Source organism: Dendroctonus ponderosae, unplaced genomic scaffold (genome assembly GCF_020466585.1).
Source record: "Dendroctonus ponderosae isolate FM_Combo_2020 unplaced genomic scaffold, Dpon_F_20191213v2 Dpon_F_20191213_1, whole genome shotgun sequence".
Classification (NCBI taxonomy): Eukaryota; Metazoa; Arthropoda; class Insecta; order Coleoptera; family Curculionidae; genus Dendroctonus; species Dendroctonus ponderosae.
This window is the reverse complement of record NW_026017110.1, coordinates 50,882,874-50,900,156: the sequence shown is the minus strand read 5'-3', so window position 1 is coordinate 50,900,156 and position 17,283 is coordinate 50,882,874. Positions and strand designations below refer to the sequence as shown.

Here is a 17,283-nt window from a genome sequence, read left to right as displayed (position 1 = left end):
CCCGAAGCCAAAGGGGGCTGTTATTGGGAAAGTTTCGCGATTAATGACAAACAAATAGTGTTTAACAAGATGAAGTTTTTCCCTGACAAAGTGCTGAAAGCGAGCGAATTAGTGCACTCCAAAGCCGGTGCAGTTGCCAAACAAGTTTCCTCGGCGAAGTTCATGTTGCAAGAAAGCGCTCGCTTGGCTTAATTTAATTCTAGCGTCTTGAATCATGAACATGTTCCGTACATGAAACCTGAAAAGGTTCTAATTGGTGCAATGTTGCGAAGTCAACGACGTTTTTACATGACGCGAGCTCGCTTCCCATTAATAATGCCGGCCATCTTCAGCCATTGGAAGTTTGATTAAACATTTCTCGCTTTGGCCCGTTGATTTATGACAGGAGCGCAAGGAAGGAGGAATTATGGAGGAAAAATGTATAAATTCCGGGATTTATGACGAGTTTGAATTCTAATTAGAAATAAAACAACTCGTGGCCGGCCGCCAATGGCACTGGGAGATTAATTAACATTTTTTTTAATTGGCTGCATTGGAAACTTTGACCTGACCAGCGATTAAATAATTTGTTGTGTTGTTTTTCTTGTTAGGGCTGATAAGAGCGCAGTGGCGTGCACCACCGGATTGGGCTTTTTCATTTGGCCATGAGAAAATTACGAAACGTCGTCGATCTCCGTTTGCACGCATTCGGTTAAATTGTACGTGACAGTTCAGGGACTTTGAAACGAAATGATTGGCTCTATTACCCCAACCAGTGGCGTGCTCCTGCACCAGATAAAACTATTAGAGAGCATTGATTGGCGCAGTCGATTGTAAAAGGCGATTTTCCAAATTATGAGCCTCAAGCCAAAGCTACAGCAGATATTCAAGCATGGAAAAGAGTCCTGGTTGGTCATGAGCAATAAATCAGCGGATCCTCGCAACGAAAATTGCCCCATAATTAATACGCTTAGGAGAATACGGCGCGGATTAAATTTAACAGCCGTCTATCCCAATAAAAGCAGGTACTCAATAAAGGTTTATATCTGTTTAATAATGCTGAGTTGCATGCAACAGCTCCGGCTATGTTTGAGGCTGCAGCGTATCGATAAACTTTTACGGGCGCTAATGGAAAAAATCATTATTATTTCGCTTAAAGCTCGGCACCAATAAAATCCCCTGCCGGCATTTATGCCATTTCCTTTATCCAATCAAATGCCCCGGTGTGACTAATTTTTTTATTGGCTTTGATGTCTTTAATGAGCAAAAGAACCGTTCGCAGTTTTATGGCCACTACCTGGTGTACGCGCTTCTTCTGCATCATTTTCCTCGACTGCTGCCGGACCAATTAAACGTAGATTTTGTTGTAGAGCGAACACTTTGTCGGACTAGAGCAGGAAAACGGTGTCGCTGAAGGCCAACGGCCCTAATTTAATATCCGGCAGGAGGGAAATGATTCGTTTAAAAACGTTAATTTATGCAAATCGGACAAATCAAGTGTGTAATATAATTATTGAAGGTTCCATTCTTCAGGTGCACAATCAACCCCCTTCGTCCGGTGAAGAAATTAAAATGAAAAAATGAAAAAACACTTACATGCACAGCGATATGCTGATTTTATGACTCGAAACAGGCCGACGCCGTATAATAAAATACAAAATTTATACGGCACTCATCTCGGCACGACTCTAATTACGGGACAAGGGCCACATTTAATGACATTATAAAATTATAGATTCATTTGCAGTAGTGAGTCCATTGAAACGACATAAACGCCCGCATTTGTTTGTGCCAAGCCAGTGGAGTGCAGGGTGGGCAATTCGGGGCCGGTTTGTTTTGCTGTGGAGATCTTTCATAACAACGAAACTAAGTCGGAAACGGAAGCAATTGTCACCATGACGTTTTATCTCGGTTCCGGCCATATATAATTCCCGCTTATGACGCTTTAATAAGCATAAACACAAAACACGAGAGATAAGAAGATAAGGCTCGTTTTACCCTTCGAATGGGCTGAACGTACCGGAAGAATGGGCGACGGGTGTGTTCCGAAATTGTAGCTGAGCGGCATTAATATCGTTTTTTGCTATTGAGCCAACGAAACGTACAAAGACGATGTTGTGCCACGTAAAGGGGAGTATCTTACGTTGCAATAAACCTTCGGGCTTAAATGAATAGTTTGCAAAGTAAACCGAGGAAATGGTTTGGTGTAAATACGCGTACTCACAAAGCGTTGTTTTGGTTTCAGTATCTCTTGATTCCTCCTAACCAGTGTCGTACCCGAACGGCTCGGCACAACTTCGAACTAAAGTTGTCTGTCTTAAAACGCGCCAAAACCAAAAGAAATATGACCGGTTTAAGGCCTTCTTCAAGTTTTGAAATCTCCGGCCCTTTTCTATAGAGCGCCCAAAGAAGTATAGGTATCTACAGTTGCACTACAGAAAAAAGTGCAAGACTTGCCAAAATTAGCAAATTTCACATAAACCTAGTCGAAATTTGAACGAGAGCATGCACACTTTTAATAAGGAATCTGAAATTCAATGTGTTTTTTAAATTATCAAAATTAAGTGTGTCGCCTTCTAACGTAAAGCAAGGAAAGTGCTGGTTGCAAAGTTGTGTCGATGTCCACGAGTAGGACACTGGACTGAACAGCACAAAGCTCGTTTTCTTCTTCAATTTCTCTTTTTTCCTCCAAACTTCTACATTAATTTGTGTTAACTGAGTCGCCTTGCATCGTAAGACAAGAACACTTGCAGTTTTTGGCTTCGTTTGCTCTTGATTCTTTCCACCCACCAAAAAAAGTCAAGAATATCCCAATCCCCGGTAGTGACTCAAAATACCTAATAAATTGAAAAAGCCTAATAAGAATTTTTTTTTGTGTCCTACTTTTCCATGTAAATTTCCTGTATAAACTGTACCCGATTAAACGCGAATTTCCCTTGAAAGTTTCAGCAGCGGAAGCAACTGATCAAACCCCAAAGTCCCAAAATTCCGATGCGAAAAAATGGGGAGCAAGGCCACATGCTCGGAGTCCCACAGGATCGGGGCCACTTACCATTTGACATGGTTTTCCTCTTAAAATACGCGCAATTTCCCTGTTTTCGGTGAAAACCAAAATTGAAGGGCCATCGAGTGCGCTGCTGCTGGTGCTGCCTTTTGAATTTTGCGTTTTGCAAATTGTCGCGTTATATTTAAGTGGTTTTATTGGCATCGGCCAACAATGAATGAGTGAGCAAGGAAAATCGAATCTGCGATATTGAGCGGCGGGCGCCCTTCCAGTGTTTGCTTGTGGTTTATTAAATAATCTACCTGAATGGATGTAGAAATCCCACAGTAAATATTTACACAACCTCGGAACACTTGTCGGGCCTGATCTATGCGGTATTTATGCCCGTCGACAGGCATGTATTTACGATATACCTGTCAGCAAACAAGAAACCATCTAGCTTTTTTCTTCTGGAGGGTTCCACCATTGGATCGTTCGTATTTTTCATAATAATCGCTGATTTGCTATTCATGATAATGGCACATCCAATAAATGCAATATTTAGACAATTTCCACGAGCAGTTTACGGAATTATTGACTTTCGCCTTAATAGTTTCCTTGCATGCCATGACGAGCTAATTTGAGGAAAATTGTTTCCAGTTTCGCGGCCGGAATACTTTCGAATAATGGACCATGAACCCGATCAACTTGGCCACAGAAAAGCCAACAAAGACAGTAATTATGCAACGAAAAAATGTGACTGTCGATCTGATAGCGCCCCCAAACAGGTACAAAAGGACCCCGTCGCGTTGATTTACACCCAGTCACAATTATTGACTGTTTCGGCTCGACAATCGTTAATCAAATGTTTTTTAGAGGCCTCAGCCCCTCGATTTATGCCATTCCAACATATAATAATCGTCATGGGGTGCATCAGCCTCCATAAGAGAATCGGGTTCGAGCCCTTTGGAATTGGCGGTGCAGGTACAGGCGGTTTTGGCCTCTTCAGCACCAATGGGCGCAAGTTTACTTAGCGTTGAGCCCGTTAAAATAGCACTTTATTTGATGGTGGAATTGGTGCAGTTCGACCACCTTCCAAAACGAAACCACACGAAACAGCAAATTCTCATGAGTATCCGGGGGCGAGTACAAAGGGCGCATTCTTTGCGATCCAAGTTTGCAGCCAAATCAGGACCGATTCGTCTTTTTCGGTCCGTATTTACCCGCCATTCATCTGCAAATTACTGGTGCCATTCATCGATTTTGCACTTTTTCGGGTCGGGGGATTAACGTCGATTTGGTCCTTTGTGCCATCCTTCGAACTGCAATGGGCTGGCTAGAGGAGAGTTTCCATCGGTCAACTTTTCGAACCAAAACTTTTTTCCGTTCTGGAAACTATTGGTGCTATAATGGCGATTATTCGGCAATACATTCAAAGTAGAAAATGTTTCATAATTAACTCGAAAGAATTAAGTCTGGCACCACTGTCAACTATCAGTTGAGCAGAACTGTAAAGAAGCCCAACCAAAATGGACATTTTTGCCCCCAGCTGCAGATGGGATTGTTTCTTCATGGGTTTCAGGCCGCAACCTTAAATTGTTCACGTTGAAGCTACAAAGATCCTCTGCTCTTATAAGCGGCAACATTAAATGTGCTTGAGAACCGAGTGACCAGGTTCTACTCCACTGATTTGTCGCACTCTCCAAGTAATAACAAATTTCGCTCCGATTAGTTGTAAATCCGCATCAGGCGTCCCAAAACAGCGATAACTCAGCAAAGTTTTCCAGTTTTAATATTCGAACGCTCCCAAAATACGAATATAATTGATACCTTTGGACATACAGGCGATCAGTAATGATGATCCCGGTGGGAACAGGCGAATTAATTTCCTGGTTGTTTTGCGGCTCTGTTTCAAATAAAAGTTGGAAAAGGGCGATTAATTGACGGATGCATTCATTACCAATGAAAGGAACTGATTTTGGCGGCAGCAAACGCTTTAATGGACTCTGGGCGAAAAAGCGCACAATTCGCCCCCGGAATCGATTAAGCTTAAGCAGCTCAATCAGATAAGATGAAACGGAGCTGGGCCCAGTAAATTAATTTGCATGAAACCCTCATTACCCAAACGAGAGATTCACAGGTTTTAACTGGCGATTATAAGCTGGCATTTGTCTTATCTCCATCGGGTCGAATGGAGGGTCCATCCATCCATCCATCCAGCGGCATTTGTCTTTGCCGGATTAAGTCGCACTAATAGTGGGTAGCCGAAAAAATTCCGCTCCACTATGGAACGAACAGTTCCATTGGATCGTAAAACAATCGGCCCTAATGTGCCACAAAAGTTTTATGCCGGAAGAACTAATGAAATTACATTAGTCGAAACGATTTTATACTTTCCGACGTCGCCCGAGAGCCAAAGGGCACTATGTTGGCCCATGGGAACCGTCACTAAACAGCATGTAGCCCAATTAATCAAATTAACGTGAAAAAAAAACTGAGCGGCACCCGAAAACAAGAAACGAGTAGACTCCGCAAGACTCAATTACAACTAGAGCCATGTAAATGCGCGGTAATGAGCACAATTAAGCCTTTAGAGTTCGAATTAAAATTCCAGCTGGATTACCAGCATTATTTCCGAGCGCCAGCGCGAAATGGGCTTCGCCAACTGGATGCGAATTTCCAAAATTGCCTAATTGAATTCGAGAAACAATCACCCTAGAGCTAGACTTGGCAGGGTAAAGAGCCGAAAGGAAAACGTTGTTTGTTGCGGTTCATCAATTAAAATTCCGAAACGTCGTCGTCTAACAAGGCAAATCGGACGACGCACAAAAGAACAAACGCACATCGTGGCCCAACGAGAAAGATGATCTGATGTAATCAAATATGGCCATTTATCGGCTTCACGTCAAACGGCCCTCAAATGCACGCGAATATGCCCCAAGATTCCAGATAACGCCATCCTATGCTATATAGGGTTTGTCAAATGTGTATGTATCGATATGCAAGGGAAAGCAGATGAAAACAATGAACAACCCAATCATGATTCAGCTGTTTGGGACCGAGACGATTAATAATTTTCGAAATTCCTGTTAATCGAACAGCCGAATTATTAAAACCGGTGACTGGGACGTTCTATCTGTAGAAATGGCCGGACATTGAAATGTGCATAATGCACCGGCCTTAGGAGAATTTGAGCCTCTCGAATGATCCGGGAGATGGTGGCGAAGACGAAGACCCGACGGGAGTCCGGCGCGCCAGCCTTAATTATCATTCTTCCAATGGCTTAAGGAACTTAATCACATGGAAGCAGGGCGACTTCAAGCCGAAACCATCAATCAGGGAAAAACGCAAAAAAACCACCCGAACCCTATAAACAAAACAATCAAGTAATCAAACAGAGAGATAAGGCGAGTAATTAAGCCTTCCGCAGACCGAAAGCTAATTAACAAAGCCTCCCAATGGATGGTGGCCCTATTTATAAAAACAGTAGCACCCTGGGTACCAAAACGTAACACGTTCCACCTGCGGCAGATGTCGGTGCCCGACTTTTTCATCATGGGAAACGGATTCTGATGTTTCATTCTCCAAATGGGTTGTTTGTTGCCTTTCCGGGCCCAAAATCTGGGCGCAGAGGTAAACAGTTCTCACGTTAAGGGCATTGGACCTCAGCTAGAAGGGTTGCCAAGTTCTTTAGAAGGTTGCTGAATTGAAACCGGGCCGGAAAATCACTTCAGTTCAAGCCGCCTGCACTGTACCCAAGATCGGCAATCTGATCGGGAGGAAAGGTCAAAGCCGAAAACACGGCGGTGACTTGCTGATAATTTGAGATAAAGCATCGAAAATTTGGGCCGTATCACGCAGGGCCGGTTTTTGGTTACACGGACAACCTGCAGCCCAGGTAGGAAAATCAATCTGATTTTTGGGGCCCCGCATATGCATGAATAACTGATTTCACAGACACCTGTGGAGGCTTCCAAGCCTTTCGGGAGCGCTCAGCTTCCGAAAATATGAAATTCTTCTTCAGACTACAGATGCTTGAATGTTTCATAAAAATCGGCCAGAATCCCGAGTATCGGTCGCATTCACTGTCCCCCTAAAAATATTCCAAACCGAAGCAAGTGGCAGGTGGAAATGTTCACCATATTGAGAACACCCTTGACTGCAAAAATGCTGAAAGTTTCATCAAAATCGGTCAGAATCCTGATTTTTTGAAGGCCTGGTAAATATGAGTCTTGAGATAGTGTAAATTAAAGAGCAGCTGGAAAATTTTCTGATCTTAAAAAATCGGATCTTGCAAACTAATACAAGTGGCAACTTGAAATTTGCCCCATCTTTCCAAAACACTTGACGTTATAGATGGAGAAAGTTTCAAGAAAATCACTCCCCGTCCTTAGTCTTGCCAGCTTAGCAAGTATTGGCTGTTTAACGAATGCTGGAACTCAACAGCGGTTTCTCATTAAAATTCGTATCTTGCAAATTCATGCAAGTAGCAACTTGAAATTTGCCCCATCTTTAGAAGACGCTTCACTGTATAGTTAGAGAAATTTTCAAGAAAATCGGTCACCATGCTCGGTCTTACCAGCTTACCAAACACCAGAGTCACAATGGTCGTTGTTAGTACTGAAGCTCAGGAAACTTTAATGGCACTTCAAGCTCAAACAACCGAAAATGCATAGTGAAAAATTTGCAAATTTCCTTGCGGTCTCAGGTCGTTGATTAATGACGATAATCGGAAAAGCGCGTTTGAAAAATCGATCCTTGCCCAACAATGGAAAACTCTCCATTGCTGTTCGGAGTAAAAGAAATGTCCCATCTCCAGCGAACTTTCCCGGATTCAGTCACTTAGAATAAGTCGAGATAAGAAAAGAACCGCCCTATTAGTCTTTGACTATAAGCCGGCAAATTAATCGGCCAAAGTTTTTACGGCTCCCAACAAGAAAGAACGGTTTACATCAATTCCGGTCCGTTGGAATCCGACCGTACACATGAATATTAATCGGGCTGAAAGAACGCTCTGAAACGACACCCGAAGAGATGGAGTGAGAGAGGCTCTATTTGATGTCACTTATGTTAGAGCGTTGTTCAAACCAAACAAATCAGACTAATTAGGGAATGATTCGAAACCTGCGCCTGAATAAACACACTGGCAAATAACTACAAACAGGCAGGGAGCGAGCTTTTGAATCCCCATATCATATTTTATAGATTCTGCACTGTTTGATCAGTGCCCAATCAGAAAACGTCTCAATCGGACACGGACGACTGGATGCAGAGCCGCAGCTCTCATAAAATCTCATTAGTCATTTTAAGGCAATTTAAACAAAAAACCTGCTCGACCACAAACAAAGTAATGGGCGCAGTTGGTAGGCAAAATCCGAGTGAGTTAATTTGCTGGAGTAAACCGACTCAACTCAACCCAACAGGTCAAGATATTGTTTCCAAAATTAGGCGTCAATGACTAAAAAATCCTGCCACAATAAGCGGTTTTTTCGCTATCGTTTGAAAACATTTTAAATTAAAACATCCGTTGCTCAACCACCCGTGAAAATTTGCCGAACCACTGCACTTGAGCAGCGCGTCTGAGCCCACCTGATGAGGGCTTCGAAATCCTGCAACAGGGTGGTTCAGTCATTCTTCATTCACCTTTCAAATAGTGATTGTTTCAGAGCCGCTCTGTACTGCAAGCGCTAATTTATGCAGGAAATACGTTGCATTTATTATTAAAACGACAACACATTCATTATTCATCCGGTGCTCTTGATCGAAGTCGCTTGTTTGGGCCGCCGGGGGTTCACTTAAGAACTCCCGGCATTTGCATGACAAAAGTGTGTCGATCCATGGCTTAAAACACGCGGAATGCGCGATTGTTTATGGAAAAAACCACTATGAGAGGAGGTTTGGCCAAAGAACCATTGTTGCAATGTGGTTGGCAAAAGTCCTCGATTTCAACACTGAAAACACGATTATTATCAGCTACTGTATCTACAGTAGGCAGCTGGTTCTTAATGGGGCCCATCGATCCTCGATGTTTATCGAGACCGCGAACTTGTCCCTTCTTGCAAGGAATGTGTTTTGGGTCGTTTTCCCATTTAGTCTAGCGGTTTGAGGTGTATCGGGCCTATTGTCCCAATCGAAAAACGCCCATATTAATAAATTGTCAGGGCCCGCAGCCATCTGCATTTAGACGCTTTGTCCCCGAAAGACTCGGCGACTGTTTAACCCCCTCTGGCGATTGTCACAATATTCGTTTCAGCCCCCTGCCGTTGTCATTATGCGCCTTCACTGGTGGTAGAGTGACTTTCAACTATTTTACATTGAATCGCCATATATTTGAGCGCAGCGGGACTGCATTGGATTAAGTTGTTTTGGTGTTTTATCAAGAAAAATGAGGCAATTTATCCGAATCTCTTTTCCAATAAGCGATCCGATATCGCGATCTCATCCAGTTATCCCCTATCATCGAAGTTGCCAATAAATACACTCCCCGCAGTTGTCTAATGAAAACAAAGTTGGCGAGGAATAGTCCTGAACTGATAAGGGCAGAATTATGGCAAATCCATAACGAGCGAGTGGGACAAAGACGAATCGTGCGTGAGTCACCATTAGGGGAAGTAAAACACTAAAACAATTAATATTGTTGGACGGGAACAATTATCTAGCTCCAGGAAGTCTGGAAAAAGCGATGATAACTCTTTAAGACTGCATTTTCCCAAAGTAGTGGCAAATTCAATATTTATCCCGCTGAATGGTGGAAAGTTGAGACGATTGGAGTTTTTGGGGCAATATTTTCACACCCGCCCATAAATACGTAAGAAGCGAGCAATTTATTAGGAAGTTTTGACGACGTTATTTTCCCCAGGAAATGTATGCGAATATGTTGGGAAGCGGCGCTAACAAGATGGGAACCGAAATGGATGGAATGAAAATGTTTTTGCATTTTAAACGAACCGATATGTTATAGGAATCGGTTGCATTCGGCCCGAATGCAAATTGCCGGCCAATTAGATGCACGCACTATACGGTAGTTTGATATCAATCCACATAAACACTTAATAGCCGTCCATTGGGCTTCAATGACGACCGCTTTGAATCGGGAAAAAATGGGCAGAAATCCGAAGCAAACGAAGGTGGCGCCATAGCAATAACCCTCCATTGCAAAGACTGCTTTTTTGTTTACCGATTCGGCGAAATGGTCTGGCGAATAAAGGCGAATGGACCGTGCCACTGGATAATGAGCCTCGATAAATAAGGCCTATATTCCCGAAGCCAGAAAACAGGGAAAGTGGAGCACAATCAGTTTTTATGCCGTCGTACACTCAGGGAGGAGAAACCTATTTTTTTTGCAACTGTCCAATAATTGGCTTGTTCAAGTTTTCCTACCGACTGCGCCACATCCCCTTTGGAGTAATTTCCGCATTCAACGCCACTATAGCTTATAATGGAATCCACACTACAATGGTACCCGAAGGCGGCGGTTAATGAAGTCGCAACCTTGGCAAGCAATCGGAGCCAGATCGAGTTTATGTTAATTTCCCGGGGAAAAAGTGTATTAGCTTTTTCCTCCCGATTTAAATTGGCTGCAGAAATGCAAAACAGGCGAAAGCGTGCCGTGAAATCGGCGCCGCTGAACCAGAACCACGAATCCTTTACAATGCGCCTCATAATTCGTTGGAAATGCCCATTAAAATGGGACTTGGATGTGCTGCTGACTGCGCCAATTCTTTACGGATTCAAGGCAAGCTCAATAGTCTTGGTTCAGTAGCGAAGATGACTATTTGAAGAAATTTCAACAGGTTGTGATGTTTCCACTCGAAACGCCAATCACTTAACCGTAGAAAGCTGTAGAAGAAACATTGGGAGAAGTTACCAGAACACCCAAGTAGATGTTTGCAAGGCTTTCCATTGTTTTAGACGTTGGGATAATTTAGCTTTATAGAGAACGACGAGTCAAAGAGGTTATTTGATTAAACAGAAATAAAAGTGACTGAAGCAGTTCAAAAAATGTTTCTTGCAAATCTTCAGTGGAAAAGCCGAAAAGCTCTATTTCATAAGCATTTTCGTTTGCGCAATATTCGGTTTTTCCTAAACTTTGAGCCTGCCGACCCCAATTCTTTGAAAATGCGAGGAAAGTTCCATAATCTGGATTCAGCGGTGACAAATTACCAATTGAAGACGTGAATTCGAGAAAAGTTCAATAAGCTTCCAGGTATCGAATTCAATATTCCAGTTAAAGAAATGACAGCTTTCTCTCGGAAAGCCAATGCTTGAACCAAAAAACCTGTCAAGTAAGCGCTAAGTCGGATATTGCGGTTTACATGCAAAGGCAACGCAACAGCTGAAATGAGCCTCCAAATGAATGATCCAGTATAATTAGCGAGCGTTAAATTGAGGGTAAGTTGATCGCAAGAAAACAAGAACAACTGATTAGGGTTTTGTGAGAAAATTCTGAGTTTTAGTCGGACACAGTATCGAATTCCGCCGCTTGGCAAAATCAGTCACTCGTTTGGAACAATATGCGGCTATCGGTTTTTCTATTTCTCATCCAAACGTGACGGGCGAGCGTCGATGGAAGCACACGCGCCTCCAAACATAGGAAACAGCTCAGACAATGCCAGGCTCGATGGAGTTCTTGTTTTCCGATTTTCCAGTGCCGCTTAGAAGCTTTGTCTTGTCGATGTTGCCTCTTTTATCAGTTTATAAAAGTCGGCGAGCCAAAAATCGAGCTGGTGCGAATGGAAACTTGCGTCGCATCCATTGCCCATGTGCAGGCTGCCGCTCAGACACAATTCTGCCATCTTTGGTGCTTTTATGAAATGGGCAAATGCATCGTAAAACTGTCTGACTATGCCAATGCCATTCCTTTTCTCGCACTTTTTGGCATCCCGTCTTTGCGCCATCGTCGTTATTCTTTTTACAGCTCCGTTCCGTCTGCGGAAGATATGCACGTTAAGACGGTGCTCATTTTCCGGCCGTGTTTCTCCATCTGCTCTAAAACTGAGTGTGTTGAAAGAATCACGCGCTAATAACTAGACAATCACTCGCAATGTTTAAGGCAATCAATAGTGATTTCCGCATTCCGCAGGCAATTTCCAAACGTTGCCACTCCACTCAGTTGTTTTCCAGTTTTTTTATGCGCCTGAAACGATATTAGGGCCGTATCGTCAGCAGATGGCTCAGGAAATCAAAGTGCCTTCATAAATTTGACACCATCTTGCCAGAATTTCATATCGGAGCTTTCTTAAATAAGACTCTTCCTGATTTATTCCCGCTTATATCTCGCCCGGTTTATGCTGATAAATGCAAGATGCGATTTCAGCTTTGAGCCTCATTTATATATATGTATGTCTACAGGGTGATTCAAAATTGGCGTCATTCCTCTGGAGGTGTTTTAGGAGTACAGAACAAATGGTACAAAAATTTATTTGTTTTTTATTGTTTAAACGACAACAATGTTTTTCAAGGTAATCTCCTAATTAACATTACGTACATACCTGTTGCTTCGTAATTATTTAAAACTCCGGTAACCATGGTAAAACTTGGAGGGAAATGAAGTGTATTGGTGTTGGAAGTTGCGGCTTTCACACTTGTTTCTTTAAAAACTAGTCTTAAAAACAAACATCAACTGTTCAATTGGCTGAAAGTGAAAGTGAAACCTGAAAAAAGGAAAATCTAAGGGAGTTGCGGACACCCAAATCCAGTTGGACAAAGCGAGAAACACAGTGAAGCGAAGAGAAGAGAAGTGAAGCAAAGTGAGGCGCTTTCTAGGATTCTTTAGGATTCTTTAGATGCTTGAATTATTAAGTGGCGTATCTAGATTAAAAGGTCCTACCGAAGAATATACATTGTTGGCAAAAACTTGGCAAGGCTGAGAAGTGGAATTTAAAGAATCGAAGCTTCAAAATGCCGCAAAGAATTTGCTGAAGTATTAAGCGAAGAGAAGCGAACTGAAGGGCTCTGGCGTTGATTGAAAGAGTGTATATACAGGGTGATTCAAAATTGGCGTCACTCCTCTGGAGGTGTTGTCTGGCGGTGTTTTAGGAGTACAGAAAAATTAGTAAACAAAATTAATTGTTATTAAAAACTGAGAAATTTGCAAAAAACTATATTAGAAGAACGACAACAATGTTTTTCAAGGAATTCTACCTAATTAACATTGCATAAATACCTGTTGTTTTGTCATTATTTAAAACTCCGGTAACTATGGATAAATAGAGAGTGACGATAAGATAGACCAGGATAAATGCTAAATTCAACAGGAATCGTTGATTGACGGAACCTATTCCGAAACGCATAACATCGAATTATTAATTTGTTTACAAAAACATACATTTGAGTCTGTAACTCCAAACAAGTGCCTGTGTAATCATCTAATTATGCACTCTTCTCGAGCAGCTTCTCCTATTCGGTTAGTTAACTCCTGCTCAATTTATACCGGTGTTCAGTAATCCATTGGTTTAATGTGATCTTACATACGTGGTAGGAATGAGCCGGTATTTATTTGGTGCCTGGGAAAGTGTCGGGGTTGTGCAATGTTCTGAGTGCCCTGGAAGTCTCTGCTGCAATTATATCCAATACTTGTTCCTCTGTGTCTGGAACCCGAACATCAATTGTCGTCCGCTATCTTCCTGAAACCACTCTCCTCGCCCTTTGTTGACGTGAGTTCTATCAGCTTCTGCCATGTTACTGTAGCATTTCCCCTGAACTAATCGCGTATCCGCAAATTAGTGAAAGGAAATTCAAAGTAAGTCACAGTTTGACAAATTATTGTTATAATTGACAAGGGCTATCCACCTGTAACTATCTCTTAATGGCAAAAAACATCATTGCCACTTTGACTTTTCATCAAAAAATTGTAGAAGAGAACTTTTTTAATATCAAAAATTTTCGAAATTTGAAGTAAATATCGTAATTTTTATTTGTGAATGCATAAGTATTCCAATATGCTACCAATTAAACATGGAACACTTTCAAAATAATGCTTAATAACAAAGTTGAAATTCGATTTTCAACTATGTATTAATATCTTCTAGAAATTATCGAAAAAAAAATTCAATATTTTTTCGTACCTTCCAAGTGAGCCCCTATTACCCATTAAAAGGAATCACGCCAATTTCCTGTGGATTAACTGGGGACGGGAGCAAAAATTATCAACGTTCATTCTTTGAAGATGCACTTTAGACATTGAAAAATATGATTGCGATCTAAGAAGCTCCCCAGTATGCATATGGAACTGCTTAAGCGAACAAAAGTCGCCTAAAATAGGTCAAAAATATCAATTACTTAAATATGGAAGCTTCTAGTGTAAAGTGTTCAATAAGAGCATTGCATTCCTCGGTTTTTTAACATTTTGAGAAATTTAATATTTTTCGAAAAAACCGAGGAAAACCTTGTGAAATTTTTGGGCAAAAATCAAAATTTCACATCCCAGTTTTTTCAACCCCCTCTTTGCAAAGTTAGAAGCCATTTGAGAGATTTAAATGGTATTTTGGCTGCATAAGTGTGTAATAGACTACTTCACATTCTTAAATTGTGTGGCCGGATTTACCAGGGCCTGATGAATGACCCGACTGATCCCTATCAGGCTTTTCCTCTGCAAAGAACTACAGCTGCCATTATTTACATCTACAAGTACTCAATTCACTCGACAAATCCCTTGCTCGATTATCGATACTGATTAGGTGCACAAAGAGTGACGAGTCCATGGGCGGCGCACATTCGGGGGACGTTTTAGCCAAGAAAATAATTGTCCCAACACATCCGCATTATATCGCAGTAGATCATACCGTGTGGTTTGATAGATGAGGACTTGCGACCTCACTTTGTGCCATAAAGATCAATCAGATTAAACCTCTGCTTGTAGTGAGCTGAAGAATTGTTTGTACTGGGCGGGTGATCTTAGCCCGCCACTAGTCAGGGGCCATAATGCGTCAGTAGAGGTTTTCGCATTTTTACACCCTGTAGATTTGTCTCATGAGCGGTAGCTTGCCGTTCGGAACATCATCGCACGGTACGTGAGGTCAACAATAAATGCCATGCCAAGATAAGACCCGACTTATTCAGCAGAAATGGGATTTTTTCCTCTTATAACATGGGCTCAAGACAAGAAACTGCTTACGCATATTGTGTCGCGCGTTTCTCTTTGCAGGAATTATAATTGGGGGCCCCCAGTTTGACTGCTAACAATGTTCCGTTTTTTCCTGGCTCTCACAGAACGACTCAACGCCAAACCAAACAGTAGCTGAAGAGCGATTTGATGGGAAACTGACTCATCGAACGAGTGGAGTGTTTGCTGTCACTCTTGCAACCCTTTGGGGTCTCACCCTTTGGCAGAAATTGATAATAATCGCCCTGGCCCGCAAACTACTGGCGAAAGTGTGCAAAACATTGGCTAAATCAATGGCAAACTCGTGACTATTCAAACCAACAGTGTGTAGACACCCTGTAGAAAATCGGAAATTTCGCATTAGTCGTTAGGACTTTTTCGATTGTTCGCCCCAATGTCCCAAGCTCTAAACAGATGGAAATTGGTTTTTCACATATACCTTGTCACGGTCTCAGCGCGCAAGTTAAAAAAAACTCGCTTTAACGCGTTAACGAAAATTTAGGACGAAGTTCCTGCTGGCCACGGCCCAAACCACTGAAAATATCAGCCATTTCGAATTAAAAAAGAGAACCAGGATGTTTTACAGAACAAAAAACGTAGGTCCCACCGAGATTTGAACTCGGATCGCTGGATTCAGAGTCCAGAGTGCTAACCATTACACCATGGGACCTCTGTCTACATTCGCTCCATGAGACAGAGCTCCAATAGAGCCCCAGGTGGCTAAAATCTCGGTGTAAACCGACCCAAATATTCTCGATCTTATCGCCCACTCTGTGGATTATTCTAAAGTAGAGTGCGAAAAAACCGACCGTATACTTAAAAGTGCATTAGGACCATTTCCGGTGCCTGTTGAAGAACCGACGCCAGAAAAAAGGTACCAAATTGATATTAAAGACACACTTCGAAGGCGAGCGAAAGAATGGCAATCATGGGACGATAATTAGCAGGTGGAGAGGTCGTTACTGCTGCTTTGCTTAAACGGTCGGAACACAACGGAACCTGAAGCCGGCCGAAGACTCAGGACGGTACCCACACATGCTGACAAATGGCTGACATGTTTTTTTCCGTCGTTCTCCACTACCGAAATTTAAATAATAGGCAAAGCTCATGCTGGGCCACATTAGTGAAACAATCGAGGTCTAGTAGATGTGATCGCGTGCAGTTGCCAACTCGGGCAGTTTGTCCTAAGACACTTTGCCGCATACTTATGGCTGGAACGGTGGGCTTTTTCCGAAAATTTGCTAAACGAGCAAGACGACAACGTGGCAAACCGACCATTTTTTTCTATTAAACCCAAATGGCCGATTCTAATCGGCAACGATGATATTTGTTTAGTAACCGTGTCTAATATTGTTAGTTAGATGATATCAGGACATGGACGACTTTGGGCTTTTATTTTTCATTCTTGGAGATCCGGCAGCGCGATTGCCATCGTGCATGTACGATGAGCGATATGGTGTACATGATCCGCTCTGATCCTCAATTTCTTGGCTTTCTGAGGAGCAAATGCAAAAATCCACAAATGTGTTCGTGTGAAGAGTCAGTTGTTTGCCAACCAAAGAGGTTCCTTTATAGTCACGTGGTAGGCGAGGGAACGAAAATTAGTGGTTTTGCGGTCTAGTGGTGCGGAACCAAATTACCCTCTAGGAACCAGGTTATTACCGTAAGGAAGACCTTGTGTGTTTTGCGACGGAAAGAGCATATAAACTCATATTCCTATTCCGGAGAAAATGGTGTTTAATTTTCGGGATTTGAGGAGTACACTTTATAGCCTAACCTAGCTTAGAAGCGAAACATTCTCACAGTAGAGGCAAATCATGACGGGGCCATTGATGGTTTGCCGGGAAAATCCCGATTGAAACATCCGATTGATGGATCAATTTCGAGCGGAATTGTCCCGAGAGAATGAACAGAAACCAAAGCGATTTTACCGCAATGGCCGCGGCAAATGACGATGGAACCCGCTGGTGTTCCGCCATGTCGACCAGCGAAGATTAAACCGAGTTTTTTCATGCCGTTTGTGGTTTTTCGTTGTTTCATCGAGACAAAATCCCGATTCATGATTGCTTTTTGGCAGCCAACAAAAGAGCGCCATTAGTGTGGCCTTCTCAGGCTGTGGGTGCGCGGAAGAAATCTAATTGAAAAAAACCTCTACTCGAACCATCACCGGTTCTCATCATGGGCTTTTGTTGCAACAAACTTGACAATAAATCGTATA

General features: G+C 42.4%; 1 non-coding gene across 1 annotated transcript; it reads right to left on the bottom strand.

Annotated features, from left to right (window-relative positions):
- Positions 1 to 15,663: 15,663 nt before the first annotated feature.
- Trnaq-cug lies at positions 15,664 to 15,735 on the bottom strand. The gene has a single exon. It is a non-coding gene; the product is annotated as a tRNA-Gln (tRNA).
- Between the last annotated feature and the right edge of the window lie 1,548 nt (positions 15,736 to 17,283).